This window comes from Vicugna pacos, chromosome 24 (genome assembly GCF_048564905.1).
Source record: "Vicugna pacos chromosome 24, VicPac4, whole genome shotgun sequence".
NCBI lineage: Eukaryota > Metazoa > Chordata > Mammalia > Artiodactyla > Camelidae > Vicugna > Vicugna pacos.
Window position 1 is genome coordinate 21,219,529 of NC_133010.1, and position 18,361 is coordinate 21,237,889.

At 37.9% G+C, this 18,361-nt stretch overlaps 1 non-coding gene across 1 annotated transcript; it reads left to right on the forward strand.

Annotated features, from left to right (window-relative positions):
- Positions 1-10,135: 10,135 nt before the first annotated feature.
- LOC116285363 (U6 spliceosomal RNA) lies at positions 10,136-10,240 on the forward strand. Its single transcript, XR_004195043.1, has one exon. It is a non-coding gene; the product is annotated as a U6 spliceosomal RNA (small nuclear RNA).
- The last annotated feature ends 8,121 nt before the right edge of the window (positions 10,241-18,361 follow it).

Sequence of the window (18,361 nt, forward strand, 5' to 3'; positions counted from 1 at the left end):
CTGAAGAGAAGGGAGAGGGTCCAGAAGGAACTGAGATAAAAATGTGGGTCATTCAGTGTCAGGGCTGAATATTGAGTTTCTCCTGCTGAAATCACTTCTGCCCTTTCAGAGTCTTAGATTAACTTCCTCTTCACATTTCCTCTTTGGTGGGGTTATCAGAACTGTTAATGTTGGGACTGTTGATTTCCTTTGTGGTTTTTAGCGAAATTCAGAATCATCTTTGACAAATACGAAATAGAACAATCAAATGTGTCAGTATTCTGGTATTCTAGGAACTCAGGAAATGCATATAAGGGTTTAAAAAAATTTTTCTTCAGCTCACTAAATGAACCAAAGATAGGCATAGGCATTTACATTAACAGAAAGATATACATAACACGGTGTTTAACTACTAAAACTTCAGATGCCCACTGTCTTGAGCATTAAAATTTTCATGTAAATTTATATTCAACTTTTTTAGCTAGAAAATAAAACTCCTTGAGCTGTTGATTTTCTAAACTTCTGTATAAAAAAGAAACAATATTTTTGTCATCCTAAACTCTCAGCCTCAAAAAGTCAACTCTGAAATCCCAGTTTATCCCAGTTTAATGGGTGAAGTGGCTTTGAAGATGTTCTGTGTGGAGTTTTAAAGGTGGGAGAGGAGTGTAGCCCTTTGATGTGGGTATCGCTACTCTCAGGCTCCGGCTTGGAAATTTGAATTTTGAGGGAGTGACAAGAAGGCTGCTGCTCAAAGGTTATTCATGGTGGGTGATGTGGTGGAGTTGAGAGTTCAGGGGCAGAAGGTGAGTGTCCAGGGATAGGAGAAGCAGTAGGCAGCAAGTGTCCAGTGCTGATGGTGTGCCTGCAACCTGAGCGGACCATCACTATGGTGGTGCCTGGACTCTACCCCAGGTTCCTAATTTCCTGCCTAAGCCTCCACCAGTCCTTCCGTCCATTCTCTGGACTTCCAAAGTTAAATTCTCTCTCTGCTCAAATTAAGTAGAGACCTCTGTTCTTTGCAAATAAGAACTACTAGTTAGTTTCTTCTACTTACTCGTTCTACTGACAGTAAACTCAAGTGCTGTGCAGCCAGCACCTCCTGCCTCCTGCACATAGTGGGAGTGGGCAAAGGGTGGTGGGTTTGTTTTCAGAAAGAGGATGGAGCAAATGCACAGTGAGAATCCAGAATAAGAGACAGGAGGACCCCAAGGCTAACTCTACTTGCCTTGAGCCACATGTAAGACTCCAAAAGTAGAACAGAGCTGGCAGTCAGTCCCTCCTCCTGCCTGCCTGCCTGCCCAGGGCAGTCTTTGGTTTTATTTTTTTCAGTTTATTCCCTTAACGGAGGCATTGGGGATTGAACCCAGGACCTCATGCACACCAAGCACGCAAGTACTCTCCCACTGAGCTATACCCCACCCCTTGTCATTGCTTTTCAGTATCACAGCATAGCACACACCCTTTCTCCCAGAGCACTAACTCCATCCTCAAAATCCTTCTCAACACGATGCAGGCAGCAAACACCTGAAACTGATGTTAGATGTTGAAACCCATTTGATATCTCTGACCTATAGGCTTGTAATTTCCTCCCAAGATCTATACTTGCAATTCCTGTAGCCATTACCAAGTGTTTGGCCTGGTACATTAAACTGATGTGTGGTCATAATAAGTCAGAGTCTCTGACATTGAGTTTAAACACGACTAAAATTGCTACCAGATTGCTACTTCCTGGAAATCTTTACAAATGGGTTATAAAAAATAGAACATAACTTTGCTTGAAGGCAATAAGTTAAAGTTTAGAATGTTTACCTACATCAAAGGTTTAGAAAAGAAACTAAATCAGTCACACTCTTATCTCTTAACTGACATCAGATCATGAAACGTAAAGGATTGGAATCAGGGAACTTTTTATTATTAGGTATTTCACAAGCTAACATTGTGGTTGCGGTTTAAAAATACATTCAGAATAAATCTGTTTTTGAAAACCTGTTTTAATGTTTTCTAAGCTTGACCTTTTTGCATTTTCAGTGGTATAGATCATCATTTTTTGCATTTGTGTCTGAGCAATTAAAATCTGACAAGATCTTATTATGTGATGTAAATCATGATGCATTTAATCCTTTGCAAAGTGTACTTACAATTCTTTTACTCCTTTATAAAGAGGGCTTTTGAGTACTTGAAATAGCTACTTAATTGCTCTTCTTTCCAAGGAAATAACATACACAACAAATATCTAACATAAGATCTATGCTTTGATGAAATGTCTTAGGTCATGTGAATGAATTAATATGATTGGCAATACAGAAACCAGGACTGCTAACAACAGCAGCTCTCTCTTGTTGAGCCTGCTCACCATATGCCAGGTGCTTCACCTGCACCATTCACTGAATCCCCGTAATCGCCCTGGAGGCTGCTAATATTATTCCCATTTACAGATTGGATTCCTCCAGCTTTAAGCACTACACAGCTAATAAGAGGAAATGCTTCAAAACCTGTTCTCCTGAAAGTCATTGTAATTGCAGAAAATAAATTATTTTTTAAATGTCATTTCAATGACCATATAAAACAGCATTTATTTCTGCAAATTCTAAAATAATTAAAATTGGTAAACTGCCTTTATAATTTAGAAATATAAGTAAGAAATGTTGAATTCTGCAGATTCATAGGAAATTCTTCACTGTATAATCTTGTATCCCTAAGAGTTGGGGGCAAACTTAAAAAAGATATATGAAACTAGCCTAAAAACAATGAATTCAATTCAGAAAAAAAACATAAATTAAGTATAACTTTCTAGAGATTAGTATTTGGCATCTATCAAGTCAGTCTTCCCATGACACCTCCCCCAAACCATAGTCTTCCGACTAAGAACCAAATATCTGAAAATGACTAGATGTACAGCTCATATAATTACCTTGCCAAATACAAAGTGAGTAGGTTAAATCAATGTTAAGGTTTACATTTTTATCTGCCAAGAGTAGGTAATTGTAGTTAAGCCTTCCATGGTAATGTAACTCAGTGATTAGAGTCAGTAAGCAGCTAATAACCCAAGACTTGATAAAGTTGCTTAATATTTAAAAAACTAGCTTGTTAATTCATTCATAAAACATTCATAGGCTATCTCCTGACAAATTCTTTTATATTTTAGTTTATGCTGTATTAAAAGAGATTTTATGACTTTATTAACTTGAAGAATTGGAAAATTAATGGCAGGAAACCTTCTTTGCATTGAAATTCAACGAATGTAAATATTAATGGATTTTCAAAGATTTTATGTGGATTTTTTTTTCAGAGAAAAAGGAATTAACATCCTACCAAATTGAATGTTAAAATATATCATTTCCTTTTGGACATTTTCATTAGTCTAATAAAGTCAGTTTTTACTGCTGATAACTAATTTGATTTTTTTTAAATTTTTGTTTTGCTTAAAAGAGCCAGCCACTATTTTTTAAAATTATCTTTTAGTTTTATTGTCACTATCATCATTTTCATTGCCTTATACTGGATTAATCTACAACTCTTTCAAATTTTTGAGCCCTGAGTTCTAATCATTAATTTCTCTGGGCCTATGTCCTTTTGAATACTTGAAACCATGTTTACTGAAGACTCAAACAACCATGCTGTGAAGAATCAGAGTACACATGACTCACACTTAAGAGGATGCTATTTAAATAATCCGAATGTGACTAACTTCAGAGATTTTTTTTTTTTTGGACGCCTGGTAATTTTGGCATAAAATAGAAAATTGGCACCCATGCTTATCTTATGTAAAATTAATTCCAACAAGTTAAAGTAGATGCAGATCTGGAGACCAAGGATGGATGTTTTGAAAACCAGACTAGAATTTTTGGTTTATATTATGATGAGGCTCTCTTAAAATTTATTTGAACTTCTGTTCAGGAAAATATTTAGATTCTCCTTAGACCTCTTAAAGACCTATTGTCTAGTTGTGGATTTTATTTGAAAAACTTGAATTAGAAGAAAAAATTCCTCCTTTTGTAAAAGTCTCCAAGGCTCACATATTCTCTTTAAAAATCAACAGTCTCATTTCCCTTGCGATGGTGATCCATACGTTCAAAGAACAAGGCATTTCCTGAGTCTGTTTAGAGTACATAGGATTAGTGTCTAAGTTTTTGCCATGTACCCTCAGGAATCTGGTAGATATTAAAAAGCAAAATAAAATAAAAGCAAAGAATACAGAAATTTGTACAAAATCTTGAGATGGTTAACAGCACAGAATTATGCAAAGTCCTAGCAAGTATTTGATAAATTTAGTCAATTAGACATGTAAATACTTATTAAACTTTACTTACCAGATCATCAGTTTGAAAATCTATATAAAGCTATGACAGTAGAAAGATGTTTGGACTGGGAGTAAATATTAATTCTGGTTCAACTGCTAGTGGGTATGAGGTTTCTTTAAAGGTGATAAAAATATTCTGGAATTGAATAGTGGTAAAGGTTGCCATCTTTGTAAATATACTAAAAATAAGTGAATTAACTGTACACTTTAAAAGGTGAATTCTATGGTATGTAAATTATATTTTGATTCAGAAGAAAATTCTGGTCCCAGAATTCTATAACTATAATCTTCTTTTCTCCAGATTTATTGAGGTATACTTGACACATAATATTGTGTAAATTTAAGGTGTACAATGTGATGATTCGATACACCTACATATTGTGAAATGATTACCACTATAAGGTTAGTTAGCACATTCAACACCATTTATGTTACACAGAATAGGTCAAAGGAATAAACACAAAGTAAATAAATACAAGAAAATAAACACTTTCATGTAATTTCCAATGGGAAGAGTAGGTTACTGGGACAACTATCCATTTGGAGAAAGAAAAATTTCTCTTGAAGAGTTTGTGCAAATTTATTTGCCATTCATATTTCTAATTTTGTGAATTGTCCTTTACCAACTTTGCATTTAGGTGTGATTGTCTTTTCTTTATAAATTTGTAAGCATTCTTTCTATTTTAAAATTTTGAATTCTTTACTTTTCATAACTAATGGCATTTCCCCCAAGTTTTCATGTGCCATTCAATGGCAAAATCAATTTAGTGGATGGCAACTGGCATCTTTAAAAACAAAAAATGAAGCAAATATCTGAGTGTACTATATACAAAAAGTATTATTTTGCAAAATTCTTATTTATATGTTTTGCAAAACTCTTGTTTATATGTGTATATACTAAATCATGATGTAAATTTTTTTCACTGTGGATTACCATAAAAAGGTTAGCTGATTTGTAATGTCCCTCCTATAAAGTTCTGTCAATTTACACATTACAATTTGGTCGTAGCAAAATCTCTATTTGATCTTGTAATGCTTGCAGGCAACATTCTTTGAACACTTACTGTGTCTCAGCAGCTCTTCTGAACTCTTTATATATTAACTCAATCCTCACTGTAAACCATGAAGCAGTATAATCATTATAATCCTTCTCATTTTATAAGCAAAGAGAATGAGGGAAAGAAAAGTTAATAACTAAGACAAAAACACATAGCTAGAAGTGGTAACTGAGCACAAGTAGCTTAATTTTAGAGCCACGATGTCATTCTATCTAGAATCCCGGTAATAAATTTTAAAAGTTTAAAACTGACCTACAATCCTGTAGCCCTTCTCTACTTGGTATTACAAAATTATGTACTTTTGGTAGTGAATATTGGTAAAAAGAAATGATAGGAGTTTCTTTGATATTTAGTAAACCTCATTTGAGAAATCACTAAAAAGGGTGGGGGAGGGAATACCAACACATCAGTTCAGACCATCAGCTCTCTCCTCCCGAGGTTTTGGCTGAGTAGCAGAAACTTTCCACTTAAAAACGAACAAACAAACAAAGATCTTTCTACAATAAATAATCTTCCCTTAAGAAAAGATAAAACTCCTATAGTTCCTTTGTTTCATTCTATTAATATGAAGATTTCTTCAACTTTAGTTCAGTTGAATTTGGCCCCAAAAATGTCTAGCGGTTTTCCTCAGGTCAGAATTGTTCTAATTAGCTTCCAGGGAAGGCAAACAATAACAAGCCTGAGAAATAAGAAGCAGAATTTAGACAAAGCAGTGAAGTCGATGCAATTAAAACAACAGCAACAAAGGCCGAATTCTGTCTTCCTCGCTTTTTCCTTTCTGATGTTAGCTGTGCTCTGTGACGCATACACATACTCTCTATTCTACTAAGTCAACAAACACAGAATTGTTTTGACATAGTCCTTGCTTCTCAAGGAGATTCCAGTCTCTTGGTAATAAAAACTGGAATCTATCATTTGGTTGAGTGTTCATTCTTTCCTAAGCACTTGCCCTGATCTCTATGCTAAACTCATTTAAATTGTCTTCACAATCTGTAAGACTACTCCCCTTTTTAAAAACTGAAACTCAATAAAAGCTATATATGACAAACCTACAGCCAGCATAGTTCTCAACGGTGAAAAACTCAAAAGCTTCCCACTAAAATCTGGGACAAGACAAGGATGCCCACTATCACCACTCCTATTCAACGTAGTCCTGGAAGTCCTAGCCACAGCAATCAGGCAAGAGAAAGAAATAAAAGGGATCCAAATTGGAAAAGAAGAGGTAAAAGTGTCATTATATGCTGACGACATGTTCCTATATATAGAAAACCCTAAAATGTCCACACAAAAGCTACTAGAGATGATTGAAGAATTCAGCAAGGTAGCAGGTTACAAAATTAATGTTCAAAAATCAGTTGCATTTCTTTACACTAACGATAAATCAACAGAAAAAGAAAATAAAGAAACAATCCCCTTTAAAATAGCACCCAAAGTAATAAAATACCTGGGAATAAATCTAACCAAGGAGGTGAAAGAATTATACACAGAAAACTATAAACCATTGATGAAGGAAATTAAAGAAGACTTTAAAAAATGGAAAGATATTCCATGCTCTTGGATTGGAAGAATCAATATTGTTAAAATGGTCACACTGCCCAAGGCAATCTACAGATTTAATGCAATCCCTATCCAATTACCCAGGACATATTTCACAGAACTAGAACAAATCATAATAAAATTTATATGGAACCATCAAAGACCTAGAATTGCTAAAGCATTACTGAAGAGAAAGAAAGAGGCTGGAAGAATAACTCTCCCAGACTTCAGACAATACTATAGAGCTACAGTCATCAAGACAGCATGGTATTGGTACAAAAACAGACATATAGACCAATGGAACAGAATAGAGAGCCCAGAAATGAACCCACAAACTTTTGGTCAACTCATCTTCGACAAAGGAGGCAAGAATATACAATGGAATAAAGACAGTCTCTTCAGCAAATGGTGTTGGGAAAACTGGACAGCAGCATGTAAAACAATGAAGCTAGAACACACCCTTACACCATATACAAAAATCAACTCAAAATGGATTAAAGACTTAAACATAAGACAAGATACAATAAACCTCCTAGAGGAAAACATAGGCAAAACATTATCTGACATACATTTCAAAAATTTTCTCCTAGAAGAAATAAAAGCAAGAATAAACAAATGGGACCTAATGAAACTTACAAGCTTCTGCAGAGCAAAGGAAACCAGAAATAAAACAAGAAGAAAACCTACGGAATGGGAGAAAATTTTTGCAAGTGAAACCGACAAAGGCTTGATCTCCAAAATATATAAGCAGCTCATATGACTCAATAAGAAAAAAATAAACAACCCAATCCAAAAATGGGCAGAAGACCTAAACAAGCAATTCTCCAAGGAAGACATACAAATGATCAAAAAGCACATGAAAAAATGCTCAATATCACTAATTATCAGAGAAATGCAAATCAAAACTACAATGAGGTATCATCACCTCACCCAGTCAGAATGGCCGTCATTCAAAAATCCACAAATGACAAATGCTGGAGAGGCTGTGGAGAAAGGGGAACCCTCCTACACTGCTGGTGGGAATGCAGTTTGGTGCAGCCACTATGGAAAACAGTGTGGCGATTCCTCAAAAGACTAGGAATAGACTTACTGTATGACCCAGGAATCCCACTCCTGGGCTTGTACCCAGAAGGAAATCTACTTCAGGATGACACCTGCACCCCAGTGTTCATAGCAGCACTATTTACAATAGCCAAAACATGGAAACAGCCTAAATGTCCATCAACAGGTGACTGGATAAAGAAGAAGTGGTATATTTATACAATGGAATACTACTCAGCCATAAAAACCGACAACATAATGCCATTTGCAGCAACATGGATGCTCCTGGAGAATGTCATTCTAAGTGAAGTAAGCCAGAAAGAGAAAGAAAAATACCATATGAGATTGCTCATATGTGGAATCTAAAAAACAAAAACAAACAAACAAAAACAAAGCATAAATACAGGACAGAAATAGACTCATGGACAGAGAATACAGACTTGTGGTTACCAGGGGGGTAGAGGGTGGGAAGGGATAGACTGGGATTTCAAAATTGTAGAATAGTTAAACAAGATTACACTGTGTAACACAGGGAAATATACACAAAATGTTATGATAAATCACAGAGAAAAAAAAAACTAAAACTCAGTAAAATAACTTGGTATTAAATGATTCAGTTTGAGTTAAACCCCAGATTCTCTGAGCTAACCCCTATAGTTTTTCTCACATCAGGCTCTGAAGTGTTGCCCCTCCCCGAATGCACCTCAGTACACAGTATAGATGTAGTGTTTTCTGTTGTTGTGATTATTTGTAATAAATGTAATATATTAACCCAGACATTTCCATTTTTTAGCTTCCATATGCTACGGGATCTATGTTTTACTAATATAGAATGTTTAGAAGATTTAGTTTAAACACAGGGACTTTTATTCTTTTACCTTTGGTTCAGCTCAAATCTTGAATATTTCCTTTTTATCTGCAGTCACATACACATTTTTCACATTTTCTTTTTAATACTTCACCATGAAATGGTAAATTTAAATTCACAGCTAATGCCTAATGGGACAAGAACAATGTAGCTATTTAGACAGAATTTTGCAAATTCATCGTGGAACTTAAAGAGGAATGGAGACCCCAGATTGAGTTTAAAAAAAACAAAAAAACGAACAACTATAATCCTATTCTTGGAGGAATGCTTGAGATAATGATCCCACAAAGAAGGTAAGTCATGTAAAGGAAAAGCATTTGTATAAAGCATAAAATGAGATGTGAACTTCACAGTTATAAAACCTATTTTGGAAAAATCAGATTTTAAGCTTCAAGGCATAGGAAGAACAGATTTAACAGAGATTTTAGCTATGTTGGAATAATGCAGAACCACTGTGAAGAACACAGTGTGTCTAGCCACATACAAACTTTTTCGCCACTTATTTTTGAAAGCAGGCACCATTTATTTCACAATTATGAAGTGCCAGGCAGACTTCTGGTAATTTACATCAACATAACTTACTTAATCCCTCACAATAATCCTATAAATTGAGGTATTAATGAAGTTAAAATCCCCAGAGAGTCAGAAATATTCTTTTCTGATGATTATCCTTTTCCATTTATAACAAATAAAAAGTTAGAGAATAAAATTCTAACTATTGAATTCTCAAGATGAGGAAACTAAGACTTAGCAAGGCTAATGTGTCCACATTTGTGCAGTTATAACAAGTGGCATCACTATTTTAATCTGAGTCTGATTCATAGTCACTTTTCTCCCTTGCCTCCACAAATTAAAAAGGTGCTCTTTACCCTGCCCTTTTTCTTAGAGAGCTCAATTCCTTAACCACATATTGATAACTTTCAACTGCAAATTGTATATGGCTTAGGCATTTTTCAAAAGTTACTATTTGATTATTGATTATAGATTAGGATCCTTACATAAGGGACTCTTTTGGATATTTGTCATGAACGGAAGATATTTAATCTCAGTGACATATGCTGATTAATTTCCTTATTACCATAATGACATTATAAGCAAATGATTATATTTGTAATTTATTTGGCCTTTTTTCCCCCTACTTGGAAACCAATAATATTGAACGTAAAATTTCCATGATCAAGTATTTTCTTTCATCATGTAGCTTATGAAAAATCAGGGCATTGAAATGATTTCCCAGCTTCTCTTATTGAGTCAACAATAGAAAATCATTATTGCTACTCAAGAAATGCTTACTGTGCTGAATGAAACAAAGAAATATACAATCATATTCTACTTTTAGAAGCTTAGCAACTAGTGCTCACTTCGGCAGCACATATACTAAAGCTGGAAAAATGCAGAGATTACCATGGCCCCTGAGCAAAGGGGGACATGCAAATTGGTGAAGTCTCTTGTAATAACCTATAATGAAAAAGAACATGAAGTGTACACGTTGAAGATGATTCTAGGTAGCAATAAAAAAAAGAAAAAACACACACAAAGAATATGGAAAAAATATGTATATATATGTATAACTGAGTCCCTATGCTGTACACCAGAACCTAACACAACATTGTAAATCAACCATACTTCAACTAAAAAAAAAGAAGCTTAACACCTAGAGTATTGTGTACAAAGATGAATAATATCTCATATTTGATACATGTTCATGAAAAGCATAGAAAAGAAAGTCTTTGGGAATATGGAGTAAGAGGAAGATGTAAGTAGGGAAGGCAGTTAAAAAGATCTTTGAAAAGGTAGTGGGGCATACTCAGGAAAGACAATTCCATAAAGGCATTCCTCAAAGGGATGATGAGGGCTTAGGCAGAGTTTCAGAGCCCAAAATGTGTGTTAGACACATTAGTTAAGATGCTACCAGTGCCCAAAGTAGAGGGTTTGTGCAAATAGCACAGGAGATAAAGGTGCCTCATGCTCCAACATTTACAACTGTTGATTTTAAACACGAATTTTTCCATCAAATGTTCTCATTTGTTAAGGGTGGGGCGTTTATCTTATCCACACTGTTATTTCCAGGGCTAACACAGTACTTTCCATGCCTGGCCCAGAAAAGGCTTTCTGCAAGAATTTGTTGAATGGATAAATGAGTGAATGAATGAGTCTCAGATAGACTAAGAGAATTTATCAAGGTCACACCACTAGACAGTGTGTTGTGGCTAGCACAAACCATTTGTGTTTACTCTATTCCAACATGAACTATAAAATGTTACAGAATCGTTGTTTTTCCTTTCTCCTTGTCTTTTTTTGCATATTTTCTTGAGCAGACCTTGAGAAGCTTGTATTAGTCAAGGTTCTCCAGAGAAACAGAACCAATAGGATATGTGTGTGTGTCTGTGTGTATTGTCAGAGAGAGAGACTGATTATAAGGGATTGGCTCATGCAGTTCCAGAGGCTGATAAGTCCCAAGACCTGCAGTGAGTCAGCAAGCTGGAGACCCACTGGTGTGCTTCCAACCCCAGTCTGAAGGCCTGAGAACAGGAAGAGCAGATGTTTCAGTTCTAGTTTGAAGACAGGAAAAAGCCAGTGTCCCAGTTTGAAGTTAGCTGGGCAGGAGGACTTCTCCCTTACTTGAGGAAGGGTTAGCCTTTTTGTTCTATGCAGACCTTCAACTGATTGGACAAGGCCCACCCAAATTAGGGAGGGTAATTTATTTAATGTTAAATCTCATCCAGAAATACCCTCACAGATATGGCCCAGAATCATGTTTGACCAAATATCTTGGCACCACATGGCCCAGGCAAGCTGACACATAAAGTTAACCATCACAGAGCTTTATCATCCACAAGTAATGTGGTCAGTTGAATATCTCAAGTCTATTCCACTAAAACATCATGTTCTACATATTTAGTTCTAAACATGTATTTAGATAAGTTCCTTTTGTTGAGGTAGTATCTTTATCCATTCATTGGGAATACTAATTGTTTCTCCCACAGAGTTGTTGTCATGAGAATTAAATAAAATAAGAGCATGAAACACTGAGCACAGTGCATGGCTCACAGTAGGTACTCAACAAGTGACGGCTACTGTTTAATAAGAAATATTAATAGAAATTGAATGAATGTGACATACCACTACCACTTCTTTGATTCTATCACATCAATATTCTTTTAAAATGCCAAGTTATGTTTTTAATTTTAAACACTCAAGTGAAATGATTTTTTTCCATGGTAGGTACCATTCATTTATATTTCTATCTTTAATTCCTTGTATAATCCCTGATACATAGTAAGCATATGATAAAAATTTTAAGAATACTTAACATTGTTGTGTTAGAAAAAAATAATTTAGGGTATTTGAATTCTGCAACCCTGAAAATACATAAATTTTGAGAATAATTTTTTATGTACAAATGCTAATCTAACTTGGAATGAAACATTGGGATAAGTTATAACAGCAGAAGGCAGGAATTTTCATTTATGTAGTGTTTGTTAATTATGCTGCCTTATAAACCCTGTGAGTCTAGAACAGTTTCCATAAACAGCTATGGATGACATGAACTTTTGGTTGACTCAATCAATAAAGTACATAATTTGTTTGCATCACATTTTAAAATCCCAGTGGCATAAATATAATGATAACAATACCTTACATTGAGTAACACTTTATACTTTTCAAATTATTCAAATACACTGTCACATTTGATTTTTTAAAATCTTAAAGATTGGGTAGGTAGACGTCATTTTTCTCATTTTATAGGTGAGGACGCTGAGGAGAGACTCAAACTAGTGTGCCAGACTAAGCTAGAAACTTTGAACTCAGGATGCTTTTGAATACAACAAACCTCATTAGGTGAAACTCCACTCTCCTAACTCAAAAATATCAGCAAGATCTTCAAGTTAAGAAGTGATTTTTTCCTTCAATACATGTGATTATTGGGTGGTATTTATCCCATGCTAAAATCTCAAAATTTTATTTTAATATGAATGTAAAGTAGATCATTATATATCACATCAATCTCAGGAAATTATAATCACAGTAACTAAATTTGTATTCTTGAGTATTATTTAAGGTAGTTTGATTCACTAAACAATATCATATATTCTAGATGATAGCTTTTCTCGTATTAAAGTTAAGAGTCTTAGGTTTGACACAACCATCTTTTTCTGTTACTGTAACATACTTTCCCTGTTGATGTGATACTGTTTACTGTGTTAAACTCACTCCAAAATAAAAAAGTTTTTTCTTTTTTTTAATAGGAGTGTGGTATGCAGTGGAAATTTTTTGTAATCAGGTGTCATATCCTTAACACCAGTTTAAGACTCAAATCTTTTTTTGTTGTTGAAATTATAATCTTGACAAGATGATAAAATAATTAGAATGACCCCATATCTGCCACTCTGATGCTGTAGTTATTTGATATCATTGCATAATTTTCTCCTGCTATTTGACTCTCAAAGTTGGTTTCCCAAAGTCCCAACTTTAATGGCACATCTTTCACTCTTTTCGTCTGTCCTCTTGTACCCAGAATCATGCCGCGCATGCAGAAGGTGCTTAACATATGCTTGAGTAATGAAAATATAAATGAGATCGGTTTGGAAGAGACTTGGAAATACCTTCTTTGTTAGAAGTAAAGATGAATAGCTACGTCAGCGCTGGGACATGGAGAATGACAGTCCCGTGTGGAAGCGGTGAGAAGTGCAGGACGGCGGGGCAGGGGGTGGGGGGGGGGGAGCGGGGGCGGGCAGCAGAGGCCGAAGGAAAGAAGGCAAACTTGGACCAGGAGACTAAGTTAAGGAAGGGAGTGATGTCATCAGAACAACAATAGAGGAAGACAGTTTTGGCAGCAGCTTTTGAATAGATTCTGAAGAAAAAAATTAGAGAGGGGGAAAAAGGAAACGGGAAAGGGAAGCCTGCTCAGCAGGCAGGAGGACACTGGAGGGGGAGGGGAGCTTCCTGTCACAGCTTGATGGTTGCAACATCTGGTCATCTCTTCGAATAACGAGACCTGAGAAACTTCAACTTTCTCAAGTGACCAGGTTATAAAATATATGGACTCTATGGTCCAACAGTCAGCGCCGGTCGACAGGCACATCCGAAGAAAGAAAAAAAAAACGCGTCTCCAATGCTGAGAACACTAGTTTTCTGATGTAAGTAGTGTTTCGAAAAGTATATGCTTTCCGTGTTTGGGGGATTTATTGATTTTGCATTAAAATTAAAATGTTGTAGATTCTTTGTTAATTCAGTGACCTCACGTGGTGAAATGTACCTAAAAGGCCCACAGTGAAAACAGTTGTTTCCAAAGCTAATGATTTTCACGACCCCTCTTCCTGTTGCATTGTTTAATTTTCCACAAGGTTCCGTACCTTGCTTCATTTACGGGATTCGCCGAAGTTTTCCACAATTGTGCCCTCTAGCGTTGCTGAGCATTTAACGACAGCTACTTGGGAGCTTCAAAAAGTGGTCACGGGAGGACTGACTCAACGAGTAGGGAAAATAGGAAAGATTTCCACTTAATCATGGGTATCAGTCAGTAGACGTGTGCCTGTTATGGTAACAAATAAACCTTCAAATCTCAGTGGCTGAAAAAACAACAGTTTCCCACCCCCCTCACATTAGGTCCAATGCAGGCTGGCCGGCGTCTCCACGCAGCATCTTGGGGAGCCAGGCTTCCTCGTATAATAATAGCAGCTATTAAGCTCTGTTCTGAGTATCTGATACACACAGGACATGACGATGCTAGCTTTTAAGTAGAAAACACAGGAGGAAAAGCAGGGTAGAAAGAGGGAAAATGGTAACTCAAGTTTTGGACACGCTGGGTTCGAGGTGCTGGAGGAAAGACAGCGTCTTTCTTGTGCAAGGGAGTCGGCGGGAAATGTGAAATTGCGCCACAACTCCCGAGCACTGCTGGGGCTGGAGGGAGACTGGGGAATGGATAATACAATGTGTAGGGGAGAGCTGCAGCTGCGGAACAAGTGAGATTTCTCAGGGAGAGAGGGAATGAAGTGGGTCCACCTAGCCCAGCACCAGCCCCGGGGCTGAGCCCGGGGGCGCGCAGGAGTTAGCCAGGCGGGAAGGCAGGAGGCACATTTCAGGTGGAGGAACCAGTGATGGCCTGCGTGGCCCCGGGAGGCCCCTGCTCTACTTCCCGTCTCCGCGACTCTGACTCTCTGCGTACCTGATAGAAGTGAAACCGTGCGTGTTTACTTATGGTGTCTCGCTTACCGCGGGCAGTGAAGGCCAGGGGCGGGGAGGTGCCAGCCTGTGAGCGGGTCAGAAGTGAGCGGTTCAGCCTGGGCCTGGCGGATAGGCTGGGGTCGGGGAGGTGTGGGGTCTGGACCCTGGCTGCGGTCCAAGAGGAGGTTTGGTGGCTGTGAGGAGGGTGGAAATGCGTCAGGGAAGAAAGTTACGGTTTGCAGGAGAAGCACGTTTGCGGGCTCCTAATTCAGTTTATCCCTTCCCGCCAATTGTTCTCCCACTCCCCTGAGGAACCAGGTGGTTCTTCAAAGATGCCTCAGGGAGCAACTCCGTTCTTATTTGTCAAGACAAGGGAGGCAGGGAGGAGGGGCGGAGGTACAAGAAACGTGTTCTTTGTACAATTTTGTTAGGGGGAAAAGATGTTTTTGTTGTTACTCGCTTGCTTATTTGTTTTGGTTTGAAAACCCCTGCGCTTCAGGGGAATGAATCTGGGATTGACAGTGTGGAGGCATGGACTTCGAGCCTGCCTTTGCCGAAGTAGCGGAGTGGTTTGGGTCGGGTCACTTACTTTCTCTGGGGTGCGGTTTTCTCCTCTGTGAAATGAGTGGGCTGCACCGGGCGATCCTGTCCGCGGACCGGTCGCTGAGGCTGGAATTCCGCGCTGCGCCTCTGGAAGATCGCGGGCGCCGTCTGGTGGTAGAAACGAATATTGCTGTGAACCGGCTCGGTGAAACCAAAGGCCCAGGGACGCAGGCTGCTTTCTAGATGGGCTTTTTTGTACGTACAGAAAAATCTCTCCAGGGACAGGGGGCCTTATCCTGGGTTGGCGTGCTCCCTTGTTAGAATAAATGGAGCATGAGCTGAACATGGCAGAGTAGCCAGAATCTCATCATGGCAACCGGAATAACTCATCAACACACGTGAATAATTTATGGCCTTGCTCAGCCTGTTGGAGAGGCACTAGCCTAAATTACTTGGAATCCGCTGACTTCAGCTCGGCTTTTCTTTATTGAAACAGTGACCTTGAAAATGACCCCATCTTCACAGTCAGGCCTATCTCGCGAGTTGCCTGGCGTAATTGTAAAACCGCTCTGTGTGCGTGCTGCGTCATGGTACTTGGTGAGCCCAGAAGTAGTCAGGGTCACTCTACCATGAGCCACCACAGCCTCTTCTGTCTCTAAAGGATTTTTTAAATGACAGATTAGTAATATTGGAGAGCCAGGTGTATGATTCAGAAAGGTCACTGGGATAAAAGCTTCTGGAGACGGCCTTGGCTTATGAATTTCCTACCCATGGGCAGACAGCATGTCTGCAACATAGGCTGCCAGGAAACAAATACAATAAAATCATAATAGAGTGAAAGTTGGAGGCAGTTTGTCGTTCCGCAAGTTCCTGAACCCTAGAGGAACAAGATCCGGGCCTCCAGTTTGGGGCTGCACATTCCTGAGTTTCAGCCCACTTTTTTTCCCCCGGCAGAACTTAAGACAGAAATGTTACCCTTCAAAGAGCTAGCTTCAAAAGCTGCTCAGAAGATTTCCTGTTCCTTTATATTTAGGGTCATTTGATTTCCTCTATTTCCTCTAATTTGTGGATTAAAAATCCACAATTTTTATCCAAAATTTGTCATAGGCTGATATCAAATCAATCACCCGCTTTGGTGGTTCTGTGGGTCAGTCCTCTAATCCAGTCCTACCTGTCAACCCCTTGCCCCTCATCTCAGACCTAACCTCTCAGGCAAACGTGGTACATACTCCATGAGAGGTTTAAATGCTCTACTCCCATCCTTATAAGTCGGGACATTTATACTCATTTGTATTTCCTTCTCATTTCACGGCAAAAGGGGTGCACCCTCACTTGAGTTCTGTCTCCTCTGACTTCTTACCTCTTACTTGTACATCAACCACTACCCTCTTCTGTATTTCCAACTTCTCCTCCCAACTTCTATAAATGTGCATAAGTGATTCACATCTTTAAACGAAGAGGCAGACTTGATCCTGTTCTCCACTTCAGTTATGTTATCTTCCTACATTTTCCACATATCGTAATAATTCCTCAAACAATGGCAACAGGGCTTCCAACTCAGCCATGCCAGTGACACTACTCTGCTCAAGTGACCATGGCCAGATTCAGTGGACGCTTTTCCGGCCCCCTTCTGTGCTGGAATGTAATGATGCTGGAACCACCAGACCCTCGTGCTGTGATTGCCTTTCCTGAACATTCTGAGAGCGTTCTCTCCACTCATTATGTGTCTCAAAGGAGTGATCTGATATCTCTAATCAATGGAGGTCAGAGGATCAAATGTTAATTCCTGGGCTAGATGTCAAAATGTAGAATTTAGCACTGGTTTTCACCCTCTGGTTTATAGTAAATTCTGCACAAGTCAGAAAAAAAATTGTCCAAATGTCCAAACGTCTGTCATCTCTCAAGGACAATAAAAGTTGAGGCACTTATAAAAAAAAAACCCCACCTCTCTGTGGCATTTCACACCACCGACCACCTTCATCTTTTAACTCTTTCCTCCTGGCTTGGATGACACCACTCTCCCAGACTCTTCTCTTTCCTCTCTAGAAATTCCTTCTCAGTTTTTTTTTTAAGGCTTATGTGTGCATGTGCATGTGCATGTGCATGTGTGTCTGTGTGTGAGAGAGATGCTTGCAATTTATCTAGCCCTTACTAAGTGCCGGGCACTGTGATAGTTTGCATATATGATCTCACTCAATCTTCAAACAACCTTATAAGGTAGGTGTGTGTGTGTTAATCCTCATTTCATGTGAGGAACCCAGGACTATGATGACAAATTGCAATAGTTCTGACCCACTTCACAAAAGAAGGCCTCCCAAATATCTTCTAATAATCAAACGCATGGTAAGTCCGGAGCCCACAACACACAAGGAATGCTTTTCCTGCTATGTTTCAACTTGCAGGAATAGCCTGTGTTGCAGGACTCAGTTGGAGACACCTTGAACACTTGCATCTTCTCTCTGTTACAGGATGGCTTTTTTTTTTAGGTTAATTCTAGTTTTATTTTATTTCATTATTTAAAAAAATTTTTTATTGAAGTGTAGTTGATTTACAATGTTAGTTTCAGGTGTAGCGCAAAGTGATTCAGTTATACATGCATATATATTTTTTCTTTTCAGATTCTTTTCCATTTTATGTTATTAAAAGAAATTGAATATTGTTCCCTGTGTTATACAGTAGGACCTTGTTGTTTATCTATTTCATATATAGTCATGTGTGTCTCTTAATTCCCAGTCTGTAATTTGTCCCTCCCTGCCCTTTCCCCTTTGGTAACCATAGTTTATTTTCTATGTCTGTGAGTCTGTTTTTGGTTTGTAAATAGAATTTGTATCATTTTTTTAAGAATCCACATACGTCATATCATATGAT